The sequence below is a fragment of the Callorhinus ursinus genome, unplaced genomic scaffold (assembly GCF_003265705.2).
Source record: "Callorhinus ursinus isolate GAN/ISIS: 27379988/994484 unplaced genomic scaffold, GSC_fseal_2.0 scaffold10, whole genome shotgun sequence".
Classification (NCBI taxonomy): Eukaryota; Metazoa; Chordata; class Mammalia; order Carnivora; family Otariidae; genus Callorhinus; species Callorhinus ursinus.
In genome coordinates, this window is record NW_027397072.1 from 9,304,617 (window position 1) to 9,331,540 (window position 26,924).

General features: G+C 47.1%; 1 long non-coding RNA gene across 2 annotated transcripts in view; it reads left to right on the forward strand.

Annotated features, from left to right (window-relative positions):
• LOC141373474 (uncharacterized) overlaps nucleotides 1-26,924 on the forward strand; it is a 102,487-nt gene that overhangs the window by 22,936 nt on the left and 52,627 nt on the right. The gene's annotated exons all lie outside the window — the stretch shown is intronic.

Below are 26,924 nucleotides of genomic sequence, written 5' to 3' on the forward strand. Positions count from 1 at the left end.
TCCTCTACGTCACCATGAGCGCTACTATTCGATGAGCCCCGGACGGCACATTTTTAATATGTGCTCTTGCTTCATTCTCTGAAAACCCTGGAGAAAAGTCTGATTACCTCCATTTTCTTGGAAAGGAGATTGAGAGGCGAGGGGTCGTACTCCAGACCAGCCAGCTAAGAGAGGGTGAGTAAAGCGGAATCAAACCCAGGGGCCAAGGTCAGTGCCGCTGCCTCTCGTTGGTCCCAGCTGGCTTTCACCCCCTCTGCGGGGGAAGGACAGTGGAGCCGGCCCATGCGCTGTGGACCCGGAGGCCCTGCGTGGAGGCTGCTTGCTGTCAGGCGGGCAGTCCCCCTCTCTAGGAGGTCGCCAACGAAGAGAGCTGGGGGGCACGTGCTGGTGCATTGTGTAAGCTCCTGTCTGTTCCTGGAGGAAAGGGCTTTGCACGAAGCTGCCCTGCCACTCACACATCACGGGCCCTGAGCTCTTCCACTGCCTGTCTGTGAGCATTCTCCACTACTTTGCGCTGAGAACTGCGGCCTCCTGTGCTGTCCCGGCGGCCCCGGGACTCTGAACACAGCACTCAAATTGGGATTTGCAGAGCTCCAAGCCCCTGTCCCATCTTCTGGCCCCTGTGGGGCCTGGAGCCCGACTACAGATGAGGCTGCTCTTGCAGGGCACCATCCAGACCTGGGGGAGCACAGAGGGAACCCCATGGTTGGCCCCAGCAATCCAGCCCTGTGTCTGCATTCCTGCCCACCTGCTGGGGGCCTGTCCCTCCCTGCAGTATGCAGCCTCCCTCTGCTGCAGCCTCAGGGCTCACCTGCTCCTCCCGCCTGGCACTAGTCCCCTGGAAATGCTGCTCTGCCCACGATTCCAGATATGAAGCTGTGCTACAGGTGAAGTGGGCTTCTAGAAGCCTCTGTTTTGTTTTTTGGTTGGGTCACCAAATGTTTTTTCAATGACTATATGCTAACACTTTAACACTGAAGGATGGGATAAGTGTGGGGTCTTTTGGAATTCTTACTCTATAGTTTTGTTTTCCAGTAAGTTGTCTTCCCTATGGGGTGAGAGACCCTGGAAGCCAAGGACTCAATCCAGTGGCTGTCTGGGTCCTCAGATGACCCCGGCCCAGAGAAACGCTCAGGAAATGTTTGCTGAGTGGATATGTGAATGAAAGAACTTGACTTGGCCTTTATTGTCTGTGACTCAGGCCCTCTTGTACTTCATGTCCAGCGGCTGCGTCTCTGCATTTCCCCCATGGGCTTGAATCCCTGTCTAAGTTACTTGTCTGGTATGCCAGCATCTCAACCTGGACCCTACTTCTGTCACCAGAACCCCTGGCACTGCCCACAGGACACCCCATCACTTGGCCCTGCTGGGTGTTGCCTGTGGGGTCCTCCCTGGCAGGGCACAGCAGGGCTGATCCACCCCTCCTTGGAAGAGGATCACAGAGGCAGAATTTAAGTGTACGCCCCATGGCCTTCCATACCAGAAGGGCGTCCAGACCTTGACACCTGCCCGTAGCTATGAAAGCAGTAAGATCCTGAAATCTCACATGTGACTCTCTCATCCCGTGTTCTTGTTGGCATCGGCTATGTGACACTTCAATCCGATGCCCCTAGGCCCGTCTTCAGATGCTGCAAGGGAGAGAGAGACTGGGAAGAATGTCACCATTGTGTAGCTCTGGGGGTGGCCCACAAGGACACTCGGCCAGTTTCAGAACAGAAGGAGGATCAGACCAAGGCCTCTGAGGCCAGGGCTAAGAAGGAACTGGGTGTGAGAAGCAGCTCAGGCCCAACCAAGGCCCCTGGTCTGGGCGCGCCACGGGTTCCGTCCTCCCACACGAGATGCTCCCCTTCTCCAAGGCTTTCCCTTGAAGACAGGCATTGTGTGCTGCCTGTTTCACTCAAGAAGGAGTGCCCTTGGCAGCTTTCTAGCCTCTGGGAACCTCTGTTCCCGCATCCATCCATCTATAGGCTTGGTCTGCTCTTGAGGACTGATGTGTGTGGGGCCCAAACAGTGGGGTTTAGGTGTTTGTTTCCAAGCAGGACCTGATTGCTATGGAGTGATGAGCAATCATGGACGGAGAAGGGAGAGGATGAAGTCACCATGTTGTAATGGGCTGTTCTCAGGGGATGTCGCATTTCCTGCCTCAAACCTGAAAGAGATGTTGGGGGTTGGGTCATGACTGATGGCAACAACATCGCCCCTCTGACATGTGGATGATCCCTCGATGGTGGTGGTCACCAGGGCAGCCCAGATACGCTTGAGCACAAAAGATGGAGACATGGGTGGATGGTCTTGCTCTTCTCAAATGAGGCAGAGTCCAGAGAGGAGCACTCGTGGGAGCACTCTACCAGGGAAGGAAAGGGGAGATAATTTCTGTCTGATACTTTGCAGCCTCCTAATGCACCTGGAAGTGCCTAGAAGAGCCACAGTTGCCCAATGAGTTAATGCACCTCTTAGACCTGGGGAGTGATGGGTTTCCTCTATCAGTGTTGGCTTGGAGCAGAGACCTTCTCTAAAAGAGTTTACCAAATTGAACCAATAAGCCTTTGGTTTCATGACCACTATAAAAAGACTCTGCATGACCTGGTTTTAGCTAGCCTAGGGCTTTAAAACTTTTTGAAATCACAGATTTTTTGTAATTTAAAAAAGGAAGGACAGAAAGAGCCTCAGATGGTTTTATGGTAATGAACAAAATTTGTGCTAATTTATAGTCAGGTTGGAGGATATATTTGAAATGGATATCTGGGGCTTCTGTGTTGCAGATGCATAGCCAGAAGGTGGGTTTGGGAAGATGGACATGAGCAAAAGCTCCACTGGTGGATCACCTGACCTCCAGAAGCTCCTACTCTGGCTGGAGGACCACAGCAATCTTTTGGGTCTCTTGGAATTTGTGTCAATTCAGTCAGTATCCAGCAATCCCTGAAAAGTCTGATTATTTTCTTGCCTGCATTGCACAGTGTAAAGGCTAAGGGTCCCTCTGGTAAGACTGGGTGGAAGAGTCACTGCCTACATTTTTGGCAGTGTAGCAGGATCCTTCCTCAAGGGAACTGGTCTCCTCTCCAGTCAAGGGGTCTATAAACTGGCTCAAGTCTGGGAAAAGATTGGGGGATTAGGATTATCCATTTTTCATCGTTCAAGTCAGTCTTCTGTTTATTCACCCTAGAAATCTCCCATGTCTACAGTTCAAGTAAGAATTTAGTAGGTGGTCAATCTATTTCTCTTCTTAGGAAGTCACGATCAATTGGCTAACACCATAGATCTCCGCAAGTCAGACTATTGCCATTACTACTTTGACTGTGTTGGAGATAATCGCACCTGCCTTGCCTTTGGCAGTGAAGTGCTGCCACTTGGCCCCTGCCACCCTGGAATCCAGTTATCCCCATTGCATCTAATGGTCCCAGTTCAGTGGCTGCACTGTCCACTGTAGTACGTGACCTGCAGAGAAGAGTGGCCACAGGAGTTTTCTTTCTTGTCTTTTTTTTAAAGTTTTTTTTAATTATATTTATTTATTTGACAGAGAGAGACACAGCGAGAGAGGGAACACGAGCAGGGGGAGCGGGAGAGGGACAGGCAGGCTTCCCTGCGGAGCAGGGAGCCCGATGCGGGGCTCGATCCCAGGACCCCGGGATCGTGAGCTGAGCCGAAGGCAGACGCTTAACGACTGAGCCACCCAGGCGCCCAAGTTTTCAAGTTTTCTGGGGCCCCTCACAAATCCGTCCCACTTGTGGTGAAGGTGCGTCCTCGACCTTTCCCGGGGGGAGGAGTAGGTCTCACGGGACAAGGCCTCCCTGATTCCGACCTTCTTACACCTTTTCCTGTCTTCTTCTGTAGGATACAGATAGTTCTGGCATTTCAGCCTCACTTAGTGGGGGCCACCTTTGGTCCATGTTTTGAACAAATTGTGGGAGCCCTTTCGAGCCCCCCCCCCCGCCAAGCTACAACATTAAACCCAGGATCTCTGTTTAGAGGTTCTCTATCCTGATTTGACCTGATCCAACTTTATGTTCTTTCCACCAACATCCCACTCTCTTCCCATGCTTCCCACACACGACCCCCGGATTCTGTCTGGATGAAGTGGAGTTATTACTCATGTGGTAGATTGAGAATGATAGATGTGAGGGCTCTAAGCCTTCTTTCCTTTCTCGAGTTCTTTATTTTGGTCATAGGAAACAAATTTAGTAAACTGTAGCTAGAGCTGCAGTAGAGTTGTGGTGTAGCTGGTGTTTATTGTGTTTGGAAGAAAGCACTGATTTTGAGTGGGGGTTAGGTAACCGCTTGGAGTTGGGAGATGGAACCCAGAGAATGTCTTCAAGCAAACTCACTTAAAAAATGATAATTTCACAAAATATGCCTAAAACCTAACTTGTTTTGCGAAAGGGGAAACCATGTATAATAGCATTAAAGCGTGAGTTTCTACAAGTCCATGTTCTGATGCTAGGATTAGCTCTATAACCTCAGGCCATTTTCTCAGCTGAAAAATTGTGATTTTTATAATCACATTTATATATTTATTTATATAACCTATGTATTAGTTTGTTAGGGCTGTCATATGGATTAAACAACAGAAATTTCTTTTCTCATGACTCTGGAGGCTAGGGGCCAGAATCAAGGTGCCGGCAGGTTTGGTTTCCTCCGAGGCCTCCCCTTTGGCCTGCAGATAACCACTGCTCATCACGCAGTTGTCCCTCCATGCACACTCACCCCTGGTATTTCTCTCTGTGTTGTAATCTCTTCTTATAAAGACACCAGTCAGATTGGACAAGGCCCATCCTAAAGGCCTCATTTTAACTTAATCACCTCTTTAAAGACCCTGCTTCCAAATGCTGTCACATTCTGATTACTAGAGGTTAGGGCCTCCACATAGGAATTTTGGGGGAAATACAATTTCCATAACAACCTACCACACGGGATTGTTGTAACCGTGTTGGAACCATGTAGAAATTTCTTAAAAGAAAAGCAACAGGCATTTTTAATCTTCTTAACGAAAATCCCACAGGACCCTATTAAGTTACGTAAGATGTGAACAGAGTTCGGAAAAGTTCAGCTTAAATGGTTTAGACGACAAGTATGGGAAGTTTACAACATGCCCTTTTGTTTAGTTGTGCTCTTCAAGGTTTTCCAGAACAAGTAGACTCCTCTCAGTTACTCTCGTTACATATGTATTGACTGCCCTTGGAGTTGTCACAGTAGATCCTGGCATGGCTGTTCCAAAGAGACCCGTTAAGGAAGGTTATTCCACCATGGGGAGGGGACAGATGGCATCTAAAGAGTGTCGGTTTCTTGAGGAAGCAATGGGTCTTCAGATAGGAAACCAGAAATGCAAATGCAGGCCTAAGGACTTGGTTTGTACTTTGAGGAATGAAGAAATCTAAGAATTTGCTCTTGGCAACAAGCTGTTAGAGATACTGTTCTCCATATGGTCACTCTCTGGGTAGTAATAAGAGAGGGACCCTGGTAGGGGCTGCCTCCTCAAGATGAGAAAGCCATAATGTAAACCAGTAGATCTAGAAAATTCATGCAATTTTCTGTTTATTCTCTTCTGTGGCCTCTCAGCTTTGGCCAAGCACAAGGTCAGCATTCCAGCCTATTTTCTCTGCATTATGAGATGGATCAGCGTCAGCCTCAGTGTCCTTCCCTGTCCCTTTGCCCTGCCTTGAGGAGGAAGGTAGACTGGGACACCAGCTCTGTTCCTCAGCCCAAGATGCCTGGGGGTCACCCATTCTAGCTCAGCCGCACACCCCGCCCCTTCCGCGGGACCTCCTGTGCGGAGGCACTACGTGGGGGCTGCACCATCCCCAGGGGCACCCGCAACTCTGGACAGCTCAGGTCCGTTTGCCTTCTTTGCCCAGGCCCTACAGGCCCCACAGCAGCCCCTCCCAAGCCTACAAGGTACTTAGATTTTATCAAGGAGAGGGGGGGAAGCAAAGGAAAATGTGACAGAGGTTGGTGGGCCTGGGTGGCTCTGTTGGTTGAGCGTCCGACTCTTAATATTGGCTCAGGTCATGATCTCAGGGTCCGGGGATCAAGCCCTGCAGCCTCAGCCAGCTCCGCACTCCGCGGGGAGCCTGCTTGAGATTCTTTTACTCCCTCTCCCTCTGCCTCACCCCCTGCTCGCGCGCTCTCTCTCTAAAATAAATAAATCTTTTAAAAATGAGAAAAATGTAACAGGAGTAGAAAAGACTTTAGGCTGTATACTGGATCTGAGCTCTTCCCACTAGCGCTTTGGGGGATTGGCTACCTAGAGAGGGTGTGTTTGGGAGAAGGCCAGGGAATGAGCATATTCAAGGCCCTCACTAGGCCCTCGTCATACTCCTGAAGACTTACAAGGGGCGTGGTCTTGTTCCCACTATATAAGTGAGGAAATTAGGGTTCAGATAGTTCTGGAGCTTGCTCAAAGCCCAGGGCTGGTTAGTTGCTGAGCGGGGCCCGAGAGTGTGGTCTGTGTGACTTCACATCCTGGGGCCTTGTCAGGGCTTTGTGCACCGTCTCCGAGGGTGGACGAGGGCTGGTCCTCCCTCTTCCCCGTCTGTGCCCTGTTCCTCTGGCCGTGGCTGGTACCTGCTCCCATCCTGAGGAACGCAAACTGCAGCTGGCATGTGGGGGGCCTGATCTCAGCCATGGGGGTGGGCTTTCTCAGGTTGGCTGCATGCTCAGCATTTTGGAGTGGTTTTGCGAGCCTTCATGAGAGCCCATCATAAAAATTGCAGCAACACCTTCTCTTGTAACATATGTTATCGGGATGTCAGCATGATCACACGTCTCACACTTGCTATATTTTCAAAAAAAGAGAGTCTTTTTAAAATAAATATTCATCCATTTTGAATAAACAACCCTTACATCCCTTGCTTCCGTTCCAGCCTCACCTCCTCTGCCCCAGCTCAGCCTGGTCCTCTTTCTTCTGCTTTATGTCCACGGCCACCTCCTAGGTCTCCACATTTCTAACCCAGCTCCATCCTGCCCATTTTCCTCGCCACGGCCAGAATGACCTTTTCAGAACACAGATCCGGCCACATCACCTTTCTACTTGAAGCAGGACACACGTCCCCCTTGCCCCCAAAGACAGTTCTGAGCTCCCTCACGTGGTCTCCAGGGGCTCATACTTCCCCACTGAGCTGTCATTTGCCCCTTCTCCACAAAGCTGGTACGTTCTAGCCTCACCAGGCTGTGAGCTGTCCACCCAACATTGTGACCTTTGGGGACTCTTTTCTGTGCCTGAAATCATGGCTGTTCCTTCGGCTTGATGGTTCTCTGCTCTTGTTCCATCCCTTGTTCAAATTCGTCTTTTCTATATGAATTGGTGCAGATATCATGTCTTCTGCTGAAGTGTTTTTTTTTTAATCTATTATATATAGTGAATTGCTCCTTTACATAATTCTTGCGCATACCTTCATTAGGGACTCCTATCTGTTTTATTTTCCACACATCTGTCTCCTTGAAGGCAGGGACCTCTTTATGTGCCCCAGTGTCAGAGTTTATTTTTGATGAACTGGTCTTTGTTTTTTTTTTTTTAAGTTTTTATTTTAATTCCAGTTAGTTAACATACAGTGTTATATTAGTTTCAGGTGTACAATATAGTGATTCAAGGCTTCCATACATTACTCAGTGCTCATCATGAAAAGTATGTTTCTTAATGCCCATCATCTATTTAACCCGTCCCCCAAACCCCCTTCCCTCTGGTGACTATCAGTTTGTTCTCTGTAGTTAAGAGTCTATTTCTTGGTTTGCCTCTCTCTCTTTTTCCCCTTTGCTCATTTGTTTTGTTTCTTAAATTCCAGAGAAGTGAAATCATATGGTATTTGTCTTCCTCTGACTGACTTATTTTACCTAGTATCATACTCTCTAGCTCCATCCATGTCATCGCAGATGGCAAGATTTCATTCTTTTTTATGGCTGAATAATATTTCTGTGTGTGTGTGTGTGTGTGTGTGTGTGTGTGTGTGTGTGTGTGTGTATAGCACATCTTTATCCATTCATCAATCAATGGACATTTAAGCTGCTTCCATATCTTGGCTGGTGTAACGGGTCACTGTTAATCTGATTCATATTTATTGTATTTGGGCCAGCTACAGCAAGGTTCAAATAATGCTATCCGGTAGAACTTTCTGATGGAAATATTCTGTATTTATGCTGTCCAATATCGTAGTAGCTAGCTGAATTTAAACGTGCCTATTTAAATTTGATTTTTAATGAATTGAAACTCAAGTAAATTTGAAAATTTGATTCCCTGGCTGCACAAGTGATCATTAGCCACATATTGCTAATGGCTACCATAATGTGTAACACAAGTAGGGGTACACTAAGGGCTGAGTAAGAAAATGGGAGATTCTGTAAAGGTCTCAGATTCTTCCTATAATAGCATTACCCCTGTTCATTTGATTGACAAATATTTTATTTACAAACCCTGTAATGAGGGGACTATCTTTTAATTTCTCTCCCTCTCTTTTTTGTAATGAAGTACATAATTCCTGTGCATGAATTAAGGTCGTTTTAGAATATTTGGGTTTGAAGCAAGAGTCTTTAAAATTATTAAGTAAATACACATTCCTGGAGGCAGAAGAATGAATTCCATCATGAATAGGAGTCTTATATAAGTCTGTACTCAGTGAAATCATCCAATATCCAGAGTTTAGCTTTTAAGGCATGTTTGTGGCTCACCAGTTCCGTGAAGCATCTTTCTGAAAAAAAAAAAATGTATTTACATGGAGACACTCTTCCAACAAACACAACCAATTAGCAAGTGTTACGTGCAGCTTGGCTGTCATTTTTAGCCTGGTCTTCTTGATGCCTTCCTTTATTTGTGTAATATTTAGTAAATCTTGAATATACTCATTGGGTGGCACATCGTTTTATGCCCAAATGTAAATCTTAGGTTTTATTATTTTATACCATAGTTTCTATTGACCATCACAATTGACTTACTTCACAATGCTTTGATTTTCACTGTCATTAATATTTCATTCATTTTCCACTTGAACTACCTTGATTTAACATCTACTGAGATCCTTTATTCTGTGGTGAGTGCTAGGAAGAAAGATGAATCAGATACTGACTGGGTCCTTCAGAGTGTACAGTCTGGAGGGATAGACAGAGATAAACACAGGCCACATGGTGTGGCTTCCATGTGACTGAATTTCTAAGGGAGCATTGAGGAGGGAGCAATTCCTTCTCCTTGGGAAGCTGGAAAAGTGTCATAAAGGAAACGCCACTTGAGAAGGCCTTGGCCAAGTAGAAGTTCACCAGTTGGTAAGTGAAGGGCTGGCATGGAAGTCATGTGGAAGTTGGGCAATGTATGGTGTGTGGGACAAGACTAAGGGGCCCTGGTGAGCCTGATGAATAGGTGCAAGAGCATTAGGAACGGTTGGTGGGAAACAAGGGGGAAAGAGTTGGTGAGTCAAGTCGGAGGATTACTATTATGTCTTGAAAAATATTTTAACTTTTGGGTAAGAAAGCCATGACAATTTAAAAAAACATTTTTTTAAGATTTTATTTATTCATTTGAGAGAGAGAGGGAGAACACAATGGGGGGAGGAGCGGAGGGAGAGGGAGAGGGAGAAGCAGGCTCTCCGCTGAGCAGGGAGCCCGATGCGGGGCTGGATCCCAGGACCTCGGGATCACAACCTGAGCCCAGGGTAGATGCTTAACTGACTGAGCCACCCAGGCACCCCAGCCCTGACATTAATTTTAAGGATACGTTATTTAAATGGTGTAACCAAAGGACTGCAGACTTTAGAGTAAGAGAGACCTGGGTTAAATCTGTACTGAGCTGTTAGATTATACACAATTATGCTAGTGACCTTACCTCTGCAAGCCTCGACGTTCTTGTGAGTTAACTGCGGCTGATCCTTCTATTGAGAATGCTCTTTTCCCATGGATCTGCATGGTCAATGCCTACATCTCTTGAAATATTACTGCTATCACCTGAATGTGTGTACCCCACCCCCCATTCATATGTTAAAGTCATCCCAAAGATGATCCTACAAGGAAATGGGCCCTTTGGGATGTGCTTAGGTCATGGGGGTGGAGCCCTCATGAATGAAATCAATATAAGAGGCTCCAGAGAGATCTAGTCTCTTCCATCATAGGAGTACACAAGGTGCCAGCTAGGAACAAGGAGGTGGGCCCTTATGAGAATGTGACCATGTTGGCGCCTTCATCTTGGACTTCCAGCCTCCAGAACTGTGAAAAACGGAATTCTGTTGCTGAAGCCCCCCAGTCAATTGTGTTCTGTGATGGCAGCCCAGCAGACTAAGACAATTACTTTCTCAGGGAGGGCTGTCCTGACTCCCTATTAAAATTGCAACCTGCCCATAGCAATCATTTCTGAAACCTGTAATTCTGCTCTGCCTTTTTTTCTATATTCCTCATAACACACTTGGTCACCTTTGAACATACTCTGTGTTTGTTTGTCACGTTCACGGGTTACCACCTTCCCCTCCCCAGTTAGAATGTCTGCTCCTTATTTTGCACATGTGGTGTGAGCTACAGACCTACTTTTATATTATCATCAGTACTGTTTATTGAATAGTCCATACCTTTCCTGCCATTTGTGTTCTGTCTGTCAAGCTCCTAGACAGATCTGTCCATTCCCTCTGTCCCTCTATTCCAGTGCCACCTCACTTAATTGTTAGAGTTTTATAACTGGCTGTAAGCTGGTAAAGGTAATTTGCACTACCCACACCTTGATTTTCTTCACAATGGGTTCAACTATTCCTAGTGCTTTGCTCTTCCTGTTGGGGGTCTCCAAGACCTCAGGCTTGATGATTTGCCAATTTGCCTTCCTCGGAATGTTAGACTCACAATTTATTGCAGCAAGAGGCTACAGATCCTTCTATTGAATAGAAAGACCAGCAAAGGGAAAGCTACTTGGGGCAAAGTCAAGGAGAAACCAGGTACAAGCTTCTAAGTGTCCCTCCCAGTGGAGTTGCAAGGGGACTCGTAGTTCTCCCAGCATCAATGTGTGACCATGCATGTGAACTGTCACACCCAGGGAAATGAACCTGAACCTTGGGGAAGGTTAGTTACATAGACAATGCAGCAACCTGCGGGACCCACCTCAGCACCTGAGATTTCACACCCTTCTCTGAGCACCCCCATCCCGCTCTGAGCAAAAACAGGCATTTATCATACATCACACTGTCAGGACCAACTTCTCTGGCCAAAGTAAAAGAGCATGGTCCAAGGCCTCAAGCAGACAAATACAGTCTATTCCAAGGACCTAGAGCATAATTCCCAGGAGCTGGCTAACCTGAAGACAAGCCTTTCTTTGGAATGGGAAGGATTTGAGCAACCCAGGCCTGCTGAGTTAACCCTTTTCCTGCCTCCTCTCTTTTGGATTTTAGGATCAGTTTATCGAGTTCTATAAAAAACCTTGTTGGGATTCATGCATTCATTGCCTAGATTAATTTGGGGAAAAATGCCTCTTTTATGATGAAATCTTCATAATAAGCATGGTATATTTCTCTGCTTACAAAGGTCTCCTTTCATATTGTTAAAAATGTTTTATAATTTTCTTAATAAAGGTCTTGTATATCTTTTGCTGGATTTTTCTCAGCTCTTTTATAGAATTGTTACTTTTGTACATGCTTCCCTCTTATAAGGAGCCCTGTGAATACACTGGGTCCACCTCAATAAATCAGGATAACGTCACATCTCAAAATCCTTTAATTAATGACACTGACAGAGTCCCTTTGGCTATAGAAGGTTGTATTCACGGGTTCTGGGGATTAGAACATGGACATCTTGTGGGGGGGGGGCATTTTTCAGCCAACCCCAGGCAATCACATTGTCTGTAGGTAGGTATGGTTTTCTTCTCTTTTTATTTTTAACTCTTATACCTTTGCTTTTTCTTGTCTGTTGGACTATCAAGGACTTCTACTACAATGTTGAGCGGGAGCAGTGATAGTAGACATTTGTTCCTACTTTAATGGCAACGCCTCTAATATCTCACCATTATTTTTACATTTGCTGTGAGTGTTTGGAAGATAGCCTGTCAGGTTGTGAAGGTTCTTTATGGCTGATTTATGATAAGTTTTATATCAGGCATAACTGTTGAATTTTATAAAGCATGATTTCTCTGAATTGTTGCAGGCCCTCCCAGTGAGAAGTATAAGGTAACAGTTATCTATTGCTGCATAACAAGCCCTTTCAAATCCAGTAGCTTTGCATAACAATCATTTATTTTCTCATATGTGCAATTTGGCCTTGGCTAACTAGTCTAGTCTGGGGCCACTCGTGTCATTTGGCTGCTTTACGGGTAAGAGGTGATTCAAGGTGACCTCACTCCCGTGTCTGGCGGTTGGCTGGGGCTGACAGCCAAGCTGTCTCTGTTGTTCTCCCACAGGCCTCTCCGGGAGGAGGGCCCCTGAGAAGCCCAAGTCTCTCTGCTTGTGCACATTTGCTGTCACCCTACTGGCCAAAGCAAGTCACATGACCAGCATCCGAGCCAATGTGGGAAGGGGCTAAATCAGAGGGGGCATCCCAAGGGGCGGTGTGGCCCATCAGGGGCGTCGAGACAACACTATAGCCCATGCTGTGTCTAGCCATAGACTGTAGCAGAGCCCCGTGTGTCTCTACATATTGGGGTCCGGTAGCTCCTTCATCAGACCCACTTCCCCACAGCCCTGCAGTGGCTGCCTCTCATGAGCCTCGTGCCTATGCAGACACCCCGTCATTGGCTACCGAGGGCAAGAAGAATGTTGTATAACTTACTAACTCACTGAGCTTGGCTTAGCTACGGGAGGAAACCCCAAGACGCTAATTTCCTCTCGACCCAACTCCACCTCCTCTTCCAAACACCACACCCTCAGCTTTAGCACTGGCCTGGGGGTGACTCCTTGCCACCTAGGGTGGAGTTTCGGGGCCTCCCTGACCTGACTTCCTCCCCCTTCTTCCCAGATGCCTGTCACTGGGGCCTGCACTCTCATTAGCTTTTCTAAAGCTCCAGTGCATAAAACCATCCCCAAATCACCCAATGCTCTCTCTCCCTCTTTGGTTCTAACCTCCAGCTCTGCCCTTTGTAATTTTTAGCATTCTTATTATAGAGAAAGGTTACAAAGTGGAATGCTTAAACATCCTTCATTCCCAAGTGTGGTTGGGTTGATGTGCTATTCAGGAAGCCCTGGGTACTCCGGTGATGAACAGAACAGAGGACACTTATGAGCCACCGCGGGGTAGTTAAAATGACGGATGGAGAAATATGGGGTGGTGTCTCTGCCTCCGGTCAGATCACTGAGGAGAAAGGAAGGAGTAATTAAGCTGGCTGGGTAGTGCTTCTTGCAGAGGAAGTCTCTGCAGGCTGGAAGCAAGTCTGCAGGGGTGCGGGTCGGGAGAGTCAGGAAAGGGAGTGATGTGCTTGGGAGGCGCTCGTTAATATGGACTTGAAGGAAGGGGTGAGGCCCCGAATTTGAGCGGAAGGAGGCAGCTGGATGAGTGCTACCACTGAGAAGGCGCCAGCATTGAGGGAGGAATTTGCAACCCTGTGCTTGAATATCAGGGTGGAACTTGAATCTGAGAGTCGCTCTTTTCCAGCCCCTCATGTTGACTAATGCCATTTTCTTTATCACAGTTCTGCTAATTGAGAAGGGGAAATGAATGTCAGCTCAATGTGATTCTATCTCAGATGAATTAGAGTTTCCTTTCCCAGAATTTCAAGTTAAGCCACCCCCCCCCCGCCACCCCAGAGGAGCAACAGGGATGAGGTCTTCTGTCCCTGTCCCAGTAGACTGCTCCTTCCACTTGCATGAGACAGAAAGAGATGGGAAGCTGGAGGACCAGAGACTGGATGGCCCATGACCATCCTCTGCCTGGGCTTCCATCTCCTCCCGCTGCCTGGACTGAAGCGTCAGATGGGATGGGATGGGATGGAGGGGGGTGGGCAGTCCCTTCTCCCCATTGTATTAACTAGTCGTTGGCCTTGCCAACAAAATGGCCCCCATCTGTGAGCCATGCAGTGTCTGTATTAGAATCACCTGGGGTGTGTTGTTGAAAGTCCTTTTCTGGGCCCTACCCTATACTTTCTGAGCAAAACATTCCATGGGAGCTTTGGAGTCTGCATTTTTTTTTTTTTTTTTTTAAACAAGCTATGGTAGCGATGCCTTTGCATACTTCAAGTTTGAGAAGCGTTGCCCTGGAGCACACCTTGTCACTGAACCTTCTTCTCACTCCTCACTCATACTGCTGCAGGTTCTCTGAGCGGTTTTGCGACACCACGGGGCACAGCCTGCAAAGTCAGATCTTCTCTCCAAACAGTCTGGATTCCTTACCTTCTCTCCTCCCAGGGTGGGTTCCTTGTCTCTTCTACCCAACCTCACTGTGGGAGTAAAGGTTCCAGCCATCATTTACTGACTGTTTGTGGAGGTGGGGGTAAGGAGTCTGGGGGCTTTTTAGCCCCATGAGCGCCAGGCCTCAGACCTACCTGGTGCCTTCTCATGAGGTAGTTACAGGCGGTAATCATGGACATGGAGCTCATGGAGAGTCACGAGCAGCCCACCGGCAGGGGCTATGTCTGTGTTCCCCGGCAGCTCACACCTGCATGGAGAACCCTCTAGGTCTGCTGGCAAGCCCTCTGCCCCTCTGGACTGCTTGGTTTTTGATAATAGAGAGGTGTTTGCTAGTGTATTAGTTAGGTTTCTCCAGGGAAACAACCAATAGAATCTATATGTCCACAGATACAAATATATACAGATTCTATCATCTATCTATCATCTATCATCTATCTATTTATCTGTCAAGATTTTTAAAAATATTTTATTTATTTATTAGAGAGAGAGCCAGAGAGCACGTGAGCAGTGGGGAGGGGCAGAGGGAGAAGGAGAAGCAGACTCCCCACTGAGCAGGGAGCCCAATGCGAGGCTAAATCCCAGGACCCTGGGATCATGACCTGAGCCAAAGTCAGACACGTAACTGACTGAGTCACCCAGGTGTCCCAATCTGTCAAGATTTTAAAAGAATCATTCATATATTGATTGTGGGGGCTGGCAAGTCCCAAATCTGGATGGCAACCAGCAGATTGGAGATTCAGGTCCAAGGTGATGTTGCAGTCTTGAGTCTGAAGGCTGGAAACCAGGCCAAACTTCTGTGTTGCAGTTTAGAGGCTGAATTCCTTCCTTGAGAAACTGGTGTTTGCTCTAAGGGTCTTTAACTGATTGGGCAAGGCCCACCACCATTATGGAGGGTGATCTCCTTTACTCAAAATTTACTAACATGTTAATCTCATCCAAAATGCACTTTCTACGGCAACATCTAGATTCATGTTTGACCAAACAACTGGACACAATAATCTAGTCAAGTTGACACATAAAATTAATCATCATTGCTGGGTTGCTTTTAATCATTTTTTGTCCCCAGTGCCTTCCAATCCCTGAATAGAACAACAAAAAGGCTAATATATAGGAAAGAGTTTAACTCTGGTCGGAGTAGAAGGAAAGAGCCACTTGAAGGCCGGTTGCCATGGCTCCAGAAGGATCACATTCTTGCTGCTGTCTGGCTCTGCAAGAGAGCTGGAGGGTCTCTGTGTGCTCATTCTGCTCCAGAGCAAGCAGGGTTTTGCCCTTCCGTGCCAGACGTGCTGATGAGTACAGCCCTCCTAGGTGAGGAAGGGAAAGGTGGGTCTGCTGGTTGTTTCGAGGACCTGAAGCTCTTTGCCCTCGTATCTACTTCTTAGTGCTTTGAGAGATTAGCACTTGTCTTTTCTGAAAGCGGAGTGCAATTTCTGTGAATTCAATCAAGGTACATATTTCTGTGTGTGAACTGCACAGAATCACACCTAGCAATTTGCCACCTCTCCCCATTAGACTCTGTCTCTTGGCGGGAAGGGGATGGTTGGAAGCTGCTCCTAGGATTGTGGGCACAAGCTCTGTGTCACTTCTTTTCTGAAATTGGGTCGTGTTGTCTGAGTTCCAGGTCTGGATATGAAAGAAATCTGACTTTCTAAAAAACTTCATTTTTTTGGTCCCTTGCTGTATGATAGCTTGTATTTAGGACAGAATTGAGGTTTTTATGAAAACATAAATGCATGGTTTCATGCCATGGCAGATGGGAAACATGTGTGCTACTGCCGTTCTGAAGCCTCTGGGGCTATTTGTGAGACCATGAGCTTCTCATTGATCATCAATCCTTTTCTGTAGGCTGACATTTCTTTGGACCTTTCCTTTCCTTCCTGAGGTGGTAGAGTAAGCAAAAGGGTCAAATAAGAACCAATATCTATTAGCGCGATCCAGCACTTCACATTTGCTATCCCATTTGATTCTCACCATTGTGACATGATTACCAATGTGTACTAGTGTCCCCATTTTATAGCTGTGAAAACTGAGGATAAATGGCTAGCCTCAGGACTCACCTATTTGACATCATGCTTCTTGGAGGTTAATGTTGCATCAACCTAATTTTCATTAGGAGAAAATCTGCACAACTCAATAAAAAGAGTTTGACTCAGTGGACCACGGTGGACTCTTGGTCGGCTGTAACACAGTCTCGTGATGACCTCTTTCTTCCGGCTCAGCTCTCGGAGCACTTCCTGCCTGGGTGGGTTGTGTCAGGACAAAGAAAGGACTGTGTTCTCTGGCTCACTCTAGCTCCTCACATTATTCAGTGAACAAAACGTGAAACCAAATAACAAGAATAATTTAGTTCACTGTGCAAAGAGAAAGCCTAATAGTGTTTTTCAGGTAGGATCCTCAGCTAATGGCCACCCCTTGCTAAAAGGCTATTCCCCTGGGGACGTGAACTTTCTAAACATGATGTTCTTTTCCTTCATTGCATTCAGAAAATTTGGAAAGTACAGATAAAAAATAACGTGGCCCATAATTACATCATCTAAACTATGTCAGCGTCCTGGGGTTATTGCCAGTGGTGCTGAAGCTAGCTGGTACCAGTGTGTGGAAGCCAAACAAATGCGTTGATTCCCCCTTTCAAGACATAGTGACGTCACACAGGCAGTTGAAATCAGTCATGGTGGGGGGATTTTCATCACAGTAATTGGCACATGCTATAAACTGAATTTTTTTTGTTTGTTTTTGTTTTTGCTTGTTACACACTTATGGGTCCTCACCTGGTTATTGCCTTCCAGCCTTTTTTTCTTATGCTTTAAGCATAGCATAACTAATTTTTAATGTAACATAACAATGCAAGCATTTCCTCCTGGTATATAAAAAAAGAACACATAGCACCATTTTTTTAAATACAAGCAAAAGTCTTTACTTAGTCAGTGTATTATAAATTACTTAATAGTTCAAATTACTGGGCATATGTATTGCTTTCAACTAATAAAAGTTGTGCTTCAGTGAGCATATTTGTGTATTAAGTATCACGTTCTGGAAATAGACATCGTGGGTAAACTGCCACGATATTCTTTGGCTCCTGATGAGTGGTGCCTCGTGTTTCCCGAAGCAGAAAGCTTAGCACTCTAAGTTGCTCTCTTCCCCACTGGCTCCTGAGTTCCCTTAAGTCCATGACCTGTATTTTGCTCCTTATTCTTAGTACCCAGTGCAGTGCTGGGCTTATGGGAAATGCTCATGAAATAGTTATTAATAAAAAGAATGTCTCAGTTGTGCCTAAAAGAGGTGCACCAATTTTCAATGCCGCCTGCCTTTTCACCAAAACCTACAGGACATTGAGTAAGATCAATAAAGTCAACAAAAAAAGGCAACTTACCCTAGCTGGTGAAAAATGTTATCTTGTGACTGTTCTTGTTTGCAAAAAGGAAGTGCTGTATGGGGAACGGCCGAGAAGATAAAACAGCCCCAGTGCCCTCTTGAATGCTTGGAGGAAGGTGGAGGTCTTGTAATATTGAAGTGTGTGAGCCGGGACCCACCCCCTGCTGCAGGAAGCCCCCCACCCCACCCCGGATTTCTTCAGTACTCACTGAATACTTCATTGATACTTCAGTATCTTTCCCAATCAGCTATCATGGTTTTAAAACAGTCTGCCCCATGCAAGTAACATGCCCAAAGGTCAAGAAAGGCACACCCCAGACACTTGAGTGCTATAGAATTAGCACCACCCTCTAGTTTCTCTTCCACCCTTGCTCACAGCCCATTAGATTTTTCCTCAAACTTGACCCTTGACTTTTCCTCTTAGTTTTCTCTCCTCTTGGTCTCTGAGATTTTCTGTATGTAAGGCTCATTGTTCTCTATCTCAACAGAGAGAATCCAACAGATCTGGGTTTGAATCCTGGTTTTGTCATTTATTAGTTGGTTGGCCCTTGTCAAGGGATTTATCTCTTGGGGTCTTGGTTTTATGATCTGTAAAATAGTTTCGTGATTATGAGAAAACCAAATGAGCCCTCAGCATATCCTAGGCATTCCATGAAAGGAAGTTTTACTGTTCTTATTGTCTAAGGGATGGAGGTCATACTCACCTGACAGTTTTCCATTTTGGCCACCTTGAATAGAAACTCCCAACCTAGCCCCATACCCTAGCTTCACCTCCAAATCCAAACTTACCTTCCTCCCTTCTGGCTCCCCACCCAGCCTGCTTTCCCATCATGCAGCTTGTACCTTTGGCTTCTAGGGTTTCATCCATGTGAGTTTAGCTTTGTAGTAAACACAGATGCACCTGAGAGCAGGGACTGTGTTTTGCTTCTGCTCCTGATGAGGTGGACATTGTCAGTGAGAGCCCAGGACACAAGCACTAACTGGGTTAATTAGTCTTAAAAGAAGGCATTAACACTTTCTTCCCTTAAAATAATTTATATTAACAATCTTATTTCCATTTCCTGATCTCTTTGAACTTGGAATGAAGTTCTGGACCCAGCTGCCTGCAAGGATTAAGCTGAGTTGGCTGGACCTGGGGGTTCATTTTCCCTTCACCAACGTTGCTCTGCTGCCCTGCTTATGAGCACTTCTTCGGTCTCCTATTTCTTGACGGAGATTTATATCTTCCATCCTGTTTCACTCCGTTTTCTCAATTACCTGCTGGATTATTCCTATTTTACAGATGATGAACCCGAGATTCAAGGCAACTGAATAAGTTGTCCGAGGTCACTCAGGCGGGAGCGAGGCTGGAATCAAATCCTGTCTTTATGATTCCACAGCTTGTACTCTGTCTGCCATGGCCCTTCTCTGAATCCCAATTCAATGCATTATTTACAACACAAAAACAAAAATACTTTATTTATCACATCGGACAGTTGTGAAAACCCAGCAAGAGGCATCTATGCAGTGAGGAAGACAAGGTGCCTTTGGTTCTAGCACTGGACAGAGTTGGTTGGGTCAGAGCAGTTGGGAGCCTAAGCCGCCAGAGCACAGACACGTGGCTGGTTGCGTCTCGGTTAATCGGTGTCTGTACTGATCTTGTCAGAAGGCAGGGCCACCAGGGTGGAGACCAGGTTGGGAGTGACTGCGCTGGGCAGAGAACTAGGGGTGACACATGGGTCCCAGTTGAGGAAGACGGGTGGAAGATGGGCTGTGGTCTGTGAGGCCCGGATGTGCACTATTGAGGGGTGGCTGGAGGTGATACATGACACCTTCTCTGTATTCAGTGCTAAACGGGTTGTCTGCAGTTATGCTGAAATGAACTATTTAGTAAATTTAACCAAGAGAAGTGGACGGACTCCTGTCCACCAATTACTGGCTCCATTAACTTGGGCGAGTTTAAACCTGTTTTTACAGCTAATAAAAAAGGGTTTCTTGGGATGGTGCATGAGGTATCCAGCATGACCTACAGCTGAGTCTCAGAAGGAGCGCTTAGTGGACCTTCTTAATGCAGTTACATCCCAGGTCAAGAATGGACTTTCCAGAGCTTGCTCAGGAGCAGATTAGAAGCCATCTGGATGGAGATGCCTAACTTGTTGGGATGTTGAGGGGGGCAGGGTGGGAGCCAGTCTAGCTCCACTCTTTCCAGAATGGAGGCTAAACCAAGCTTATTTTTCTTGGGGACACAGACCAGGGTGGTGGTGCCCACCACAGAAACACTCTGAAAGTGGTCAAACCACTGTATGGGGCGAAGTTCCACGCAATCCAGAAGTCCTCACTTTTTAGTTGCACTCATTAATGGGTACGCCCGAGGAAGGCGTGTCCTCAGTGTAAAATCTATTAACCTTTGGGCTCCTCTCCTAGCTCTTTATGGTTTGCCTGACTCCTGCATTTTTGCAAAGGAGCAGAAACATCTGCAGCCCAAGCCCCTGCTTTCTTGAAACCTGCGCGGCAAAGCGTTGGGGTCTTCTGTGCAGGGGTGAGCGTGTCTCTGTGCTGCGGGCTGGGCTGCCTCGCTCCTTCGGTCAAGGGCAGTGGCAACGGTGTTCTGGGTAGGATTCCTGCCAAAAAAACCCATTGGCATAACCGAAGCCTCCGTCCTCTGCCACAACGCTGGGCTGCACAACTTCCCTCCACGACTCGGTAAATATATTGGAATCATGTGCACGTGATGCTTTGGAAGTGGAGAGAGAAATATCCCTCCAGGAAGACACAGCAGAGCTTTATGAAATACACGGGCAGTTCCTGGGGCCTGTTGCCAAACAGAGAAGGGTAAAGGCAGAGGCTTCTGGGCCAGGAATCCACACCTCTGCGGGGCACAGGTGTAACCCAGACAGCCTCTCCCCAAACTCGCCGTGACTGTGCAGGGGGACAATCTTTGCTGGAACATGAATAGAGGTCCTACTATGGTGTGTTGATGTTTCCCCTCCTGTTTCTGGCTTCAAGGTGGGAAGGGGTCAGGGACCCAGAATGCTGAAGAACCCCGTCCCATCTCTGTGCCCTTCGCGGCAGACATATGGTGGGAAGACCCTTGCATGCTGTCACTCCTCCAGGGGAGACACCAGGCTTCTTCATCTGAGTTCCCCAATGCAGGGCACCCGACAGGCTCTTCTGAAGGCCATGCCTGCTCACGTGGGCCCTGGAAGTGCGTCCTTCTGGGCCCTGAGTGCAGAATGAGCAAGAACCTACTCACTGGGGGCAGCAAGCAAGGCTCGCCCCCCCCCCCCCCCCGCCCAGGTACAGCCTCTACGGTTGAGACGTCCTCTGCTCCTTCTTTCAAGCTAGGTCTCTTCTGTGCAAAGATGAGAAAAATCAGCTCTACAGCCTTGTACTAAAGAGGAAATGAGAAGGTGTCTGTCACTGTTCTGTCTAACAGGAAATAGAAATCAGATTGCTAATATAAATTATTTTAAGGGAAGAGAGTGTTAATGCCTTCTTTTAAGAAGACCAGTCAACCCAGTTAGCGAGTGTGTCCTGGGCTCTCACTGACAACCTCTAACTCATCGGGAGCAGAAGGAAAACACAGTCCCTGCTCTCAGGTGCATCTGTGTTTACTACAAAGCTAAACTCACATGGATGAAACCCTAGAAGCCAAAGGTACAAGCTGCATGATGGGAAAGCAGGCTGGGTGGGGAGCCAGAAGGGAGGAAGGTAAGTTTGGATTTGGAGGTGAAGCTAGGGTATGGGGCTAGGTTGGGAGTTTCTACTCAAGGTGGCCAAAATGGAAAACTGTCAGGTGAGTATGACCCCCATTCCTTAGACAATAAGAACAGCCTGACACATAAGTAGGCACTCAGCAAAGGTTAGTGTGCTTCCTCCCTCCCTTTTCCCTCCTTTTATTTCTAGGTTTTCCAAACTTTGTCTAATTGTTCTGTCTTGGGAGGAGTGAACATGGCCCTGGGCAATGAGGCTGCGTACCTGGATTTTCCTGCAGGATTTGCTTCCATGCCTTTGCCTCCTGAGAGGTAGCAGAGGACCCCTCTGGGGCCGGGGCCCTGGCATCTCACTGCCTGTATTTTAAATCTGCTTTCCACTGATTAGCTGGGCAGATCACAGGACCTCTCTCTGTCCCTGTCCTGACCTGTAAAATGAGGATAATAATGTTCCTGCCTCCTCGGGTTGTTACGGGTATCAGAAGAGATTAGTACCTGTGAAATGCTTAGTGCTACGTAACCTTGAGCAATTATTTCCTCATCTGCCAACTAAAATGGGAATTGTGCTCCCACCACGGTCATCCTGATAGCACAGAGTGTGAAAACACCGTCGAAATCTACAGAGTACTACACACACCCGAGTCATTGTGACATTGTCCTCTGAGCCTTTGTGATGGTCTCTTGTTCACTGTCAGCTCCTCCGGTGGAAATGACAACTCTCCTTTGTGTCCCCACTGACCTCTAGGATAGCATCTGTACCGCTGATGGACCTTTTTGTTTGTATGTCTGACTCCTCACTAGATCGCGCACTCCTTGTGCTAAGAGAATGCATCCAGTTCATTCCCGTGCCTCCAGTGCCTAGTTGAGGGTATGCAATAAATGTTTGTGGAATGAATCTAGAACTTCGAAGGGACCAGAGGTTGATCAGAAAGCCCTTGCCCATAGCTCTGGACCTTTATAACTTACTGATACTTCTGTCTCTTCTGGTAAGAAGGGAAATCTGATTAGATCTCTAATATCTTCATCTGGAGGTGGGTACAAAGCTGTTGTATGAGCATCCAGCCTTGGCCTTGCTGGAACATGACGGAGGTCCTGCCATTGTGTGGCAGGTTTCCTCTCCTGTTTCCTGCTTTGAAGTGGGATGGGCTCTGATGTGGTTGGTTTGCACTTGAAATAAAGGAGGTGGTTGTTGGTCCAGGTTCTGGGTTGGTTGGTTTGCATTTGAAAGTCAAGCTCACTGGAAAGCTGTTGACTGTCTGGAGAATCTACTCACCTTAGGAAGGGTACTTCCTCCAGGATCAGCAAGACCCCAAAGATGCCAAAGTATCAGAATACAGAAGTTAAAGGACAGGGTTACTAGAAGCCTGGGGTAGAAGGAGCCTCATTAGGAAATGCTTGATGAGTGACATACGGAAACTAAGTGTCTACGGTCAAATGGCATTTGCTGTCTAGCTTTTGGGGCCTGGTGTAACCAGATCAGGGCAGTCCCTATGGTAAAATGGCAAGTACATCTGGGCATTTTTCACATCTGATGTGGTACCTTGGGGACCCTCACTAGCATCTGGGAGTGTGAGGGGTGGGTGTGCAGAACTGCGTGTCCAGACTGTAGGTCTTGGTTGTGGGTTATCAGAGGAGGTCATGGTTGTGGGTTATCAGAACCTTTCACTGTGCACAGAACTCTCAGGGTGTGGCCCTCTTCTGCTCCATAAAAGTGCAGATCCCCCTCAAGAGGGAGAGGAAGAGAAGGAAGCATGAGGAGGTGCCATGTCAGTGGTCTCATCCGAGTTGTCTTCCTTCCTTCCTTCCTTCCTTCCTTCCTTCCTTCCTTCCTTCCTTCCTTCCTTCCTTCCTTCCTTCCTTTCTTCCTTCCTTCCTTCCTTCCTTCCATTCTCCCTTCCTTCCTTCCATTCTTCCTTCCTTCCATTCTTTCTTCCTTCCTTCCTTCCTTCCATTCTCCCTTCCTTCCTTCCTTCCATTCTTCCTTCCTTCCTTCCATTCTCCCTTCCTTCCTTCCTTCCATTCTTCCTTCCTTCCTTCCATTCTTCCTTCCTTCCTTCCATTCTTCCTCCCTTCCTTCCTTCCTCGGTCAGTGGGTGCTGGGATATAGATGTGAACAGGGCACGCCCCTTGCCTCAAGAGCTCCCCAGCTAACTGGCAGCAGGAACAAGTAGATGGATCTGGCCGTCAGGGATGGGTGAACCAGAGGTTGTGGGCTGTCAGCTGTCACTGAGGCTCTGGGAGTCTTCTTTGCATTGTTGCTAAGTTGTTCTCCTGGCCTCACCGTGTGTGGCTTTTTGGTTCCCTCATCCACAGATCTCGGCAGACCACGGGCTCAATGCTGAATGGAATGAGAACTGGCTGGTTTGCTGTCAGGGGCGGGATCTGCTCACCCAGGGCCCTTTCACAGTCAGAGCTGAAATCTGACCTGCGTTGGAGACCCTGTCCTGAGCATGTTTCCCTTCCACATGTGTGTGTCAAGGTCTGTGTGCTGCACTTAAGCACACGTGTGTGTCTCGGCTCTCTGCCCCATCAGCTGGAGGCTGAAAGAGCCTCTCTGGAAACTGGACACTGGCTGAGAGCCCCAGGTGTGGTGGGGCTGCCTCCTGGTGGGGTCTCAGCCCATCTGCCTGGCTCTCTACCACCCAATTTAAACCCACTTGCTTTACTCACCTGCCTTCCACCTCCTTTGGACTACTGTGAAGCCACTGAGGCCAAAATGATAAGCATAAAAATCATAGTCACAAAGGGCTAGATGAATAATAACTATGCTGATGTTAATATTACTTGAATAACCCTTTACTATCTACAAACCATATTTATAGCCAGTATACCTCTGCCCTTACTACAAAAACCTTTGAGGTACATATTTATTGTAACTTCCCCTTCTCCAAAGTGGATGATCAGAATGTTTCGTGGCTTCTCCAAAGCCACGGAGCCAGTGATGGAAGATCATGTTTTCCTGACGTCAAGTTCGGAGATCTGGACACCGTTTCACTAAGTTATTGTAGATTGATGACCTAAGTCAGGGGTTTCCAAAAAAGCTCTGTTTGAGGGATATTTATTGATGGAAAAACAAAACAAGGTTTCACGATCAGATCGTTTTGGGAAACATTGTTACACATAATGAAATGATTTCCTTTGTTGTGAGCTCTTTAGAGCCTTTCCATGTTACTTTGCCTCATGATCCCTCAGGAGACACAAGTGATATGTCACTGATTCCCACACCCACCCCTTTTTTCCTGTTTAAACCCTGGGGCTATTTTACTAAGAACATTGTGAAGAGCATTTTGGGGAACACACTTTGGGAAATGCTGTCTCAAAATGTTGGGATATTTGGGTTTTAACAGAGAATCTGGAAACAAATAGTTTCTAAGGCCAAAGGTAAGAGTTTCTAACGGTGGACATTCTGGCATCAGCTCCGACTGGTAGGGGGTTACTTTAAGGAGAAAGCAGGGAAGCAGCTACCTACTGGGGAGAACAGATCTGAGAACCTACTCCCCTCTTTCTTTGTCAGCCTTGGTGAGGAGACCCTGGTAGAGGGAAGATAATGTCATAGCCCATTTGGTCTATTCTTCCTTTGGTAGTGGTGCATCACAGCGGGGTGGGTGCTGAGTGGGTGTCAAGGAAGGCACCCCCCAACTAGCAGCTCAAGCCCCTGGTCATGGGGAGTGAAAGCCCCCTGAGGGTTTTGCAAGCCTTGTCCATCCTGAAGCTGTCCATGCTACCCAGGGGCATCCAAGTTGGCAGGACATCATCAAAGGTTGCATGGAACCTGAGAAGAATTGCACTGAAGACGCCAAGCACAGAATTGAAACCCAAAGGGAAAAGAAACAGTGTCATTAGCACATGAGGCCCAAATCCAGACTGCTGTTCTGCATCCAGAGCTCTGGCTGACTGCAGAGGAGCCAGGCATGGGAGCTCAGGCAGAGGCTGCCTGGCTAAGGCCTGCTTCCTCCCCGCTGGCTCCCCAGCTGCTGGCCATGCCCAAGATGCTGCGAGCTGGCTGTTCTCTCTCACTAAATTACACACATATTTCATTTGGCCACCGGATTTCTGAGAACTATGTGGACCATCCCTGTGGTCCTATGTTAGATGAGGGAGGCCCGGGGAAGTTGGTGGTGGCCAAGAGTAACAAAAAGAAAAAAGAAGTGAATTTGTGGAGGAATGATTCTCAAAATGCTTTTGTTTTTGTAAGGATCTCAGGAAGGTTCTGAGGGAAGTGTGCCAACATTACAAGGGAAAGGTGGTCTGTCTTCTATGATGGATTCTTGAATAATTTCCAGCAAATATCATTCTTATCACCATTGGTTTTTTTTGGGGGGGGGATGGGCCCATGATGGAGACCCTGCATCTTGGTGGATCTCAGAAATGGGAGTGGGTACAGTCTATTTGTCACCACAGCGGTGGTGGGCTGTTCCTGGGGCTGCTAAACAGGCTCCTCCACAGCGGGGCAGGGCCTTCCTCTGAGCTGCTATGTTCTACCTTGTCTGTTCATCCCTCAGCTTCCTGTGGTTTAACCTGCTTGTCCCTTTTAGTAGCTCATCACCTTTTCCTCAATCAGCAATTCTTTTTTTTTTTTTAAGATTTTAAAATTTATTTTAGAGAGAGAACACACAAGCAGGGGGAGAGGCAGAGGGAGAGAATCTCAAGTAGACTCCATGCTGAGTGTGGAGCCTGATGTGGGGCTTGATCTCACAACCCTGAGATCATGACCTGAGCTGAGATCATGAGTTGGATGCTTAACCGACTGAGCCACCCAGACGCCCCTCAACCAGCAATTCTTTATATTAAAATTTCCCGGCTCCATTTTCTGGTGTGGTGTCTCACTCCTGTATGAACCCTGACTGTGACATTGCAAACTTGGAACGTTAGTATTTTCCTGGTGGACTGACTCTTGTCATCATGATGAAATGGCTCTCCTTCTTCCTGGGGGTGCTTGTTTGCTTTAAAGCCAAAGTTACTTTGTTTTATGGTCATATTAACGAGCCGTCTTTCTTTTGCTTAGTGTTTGCATGAATTTGTTTTCTTTTGTCTACTCTCCACCGTTCTGTATCCTTATTCTTAAGGCGTGTTTTTTGTAACTAGTGTATGGTTGGGTTTTATTTATTCTTGTCCCTAGGATGTGGCCTTCCTGGAGTTCTGGGATTCTGTCGGGAAGCCAGGGGCTCCGAGCGTCTTTGTCTTTGAGATGGTTGAAATATCCGGATGGCTTCTCAGCTTTCTGATCATTAACATAAAGGTGCCAATTGCTGGAATCACCTCTCTTGGCTTATTTTCCCTTCAGGCTTTTAGCCTCTGAAGTCCTTGCTCCCTTAGTGGCCTTCCGGTATGTTCAAATAGATTTTTCAAAAAAATAATTCGTCTAGCCTTTGTAGTCGTCTTGGAGGGAGGATTGTCTTGAAGCAAGTTCATCAGCCATTGCTGCAAGTGGGAATCTGGAGACACTCAGGCAGGAAAATAAATTGGTCTCTTTAAGAAACTGGCAGACCTAAACAAGCATGCCAAACAAGATGAAGCAAGGGAGAAACATACATCACACACACACACACACACACACACACACACACACACACACACACAC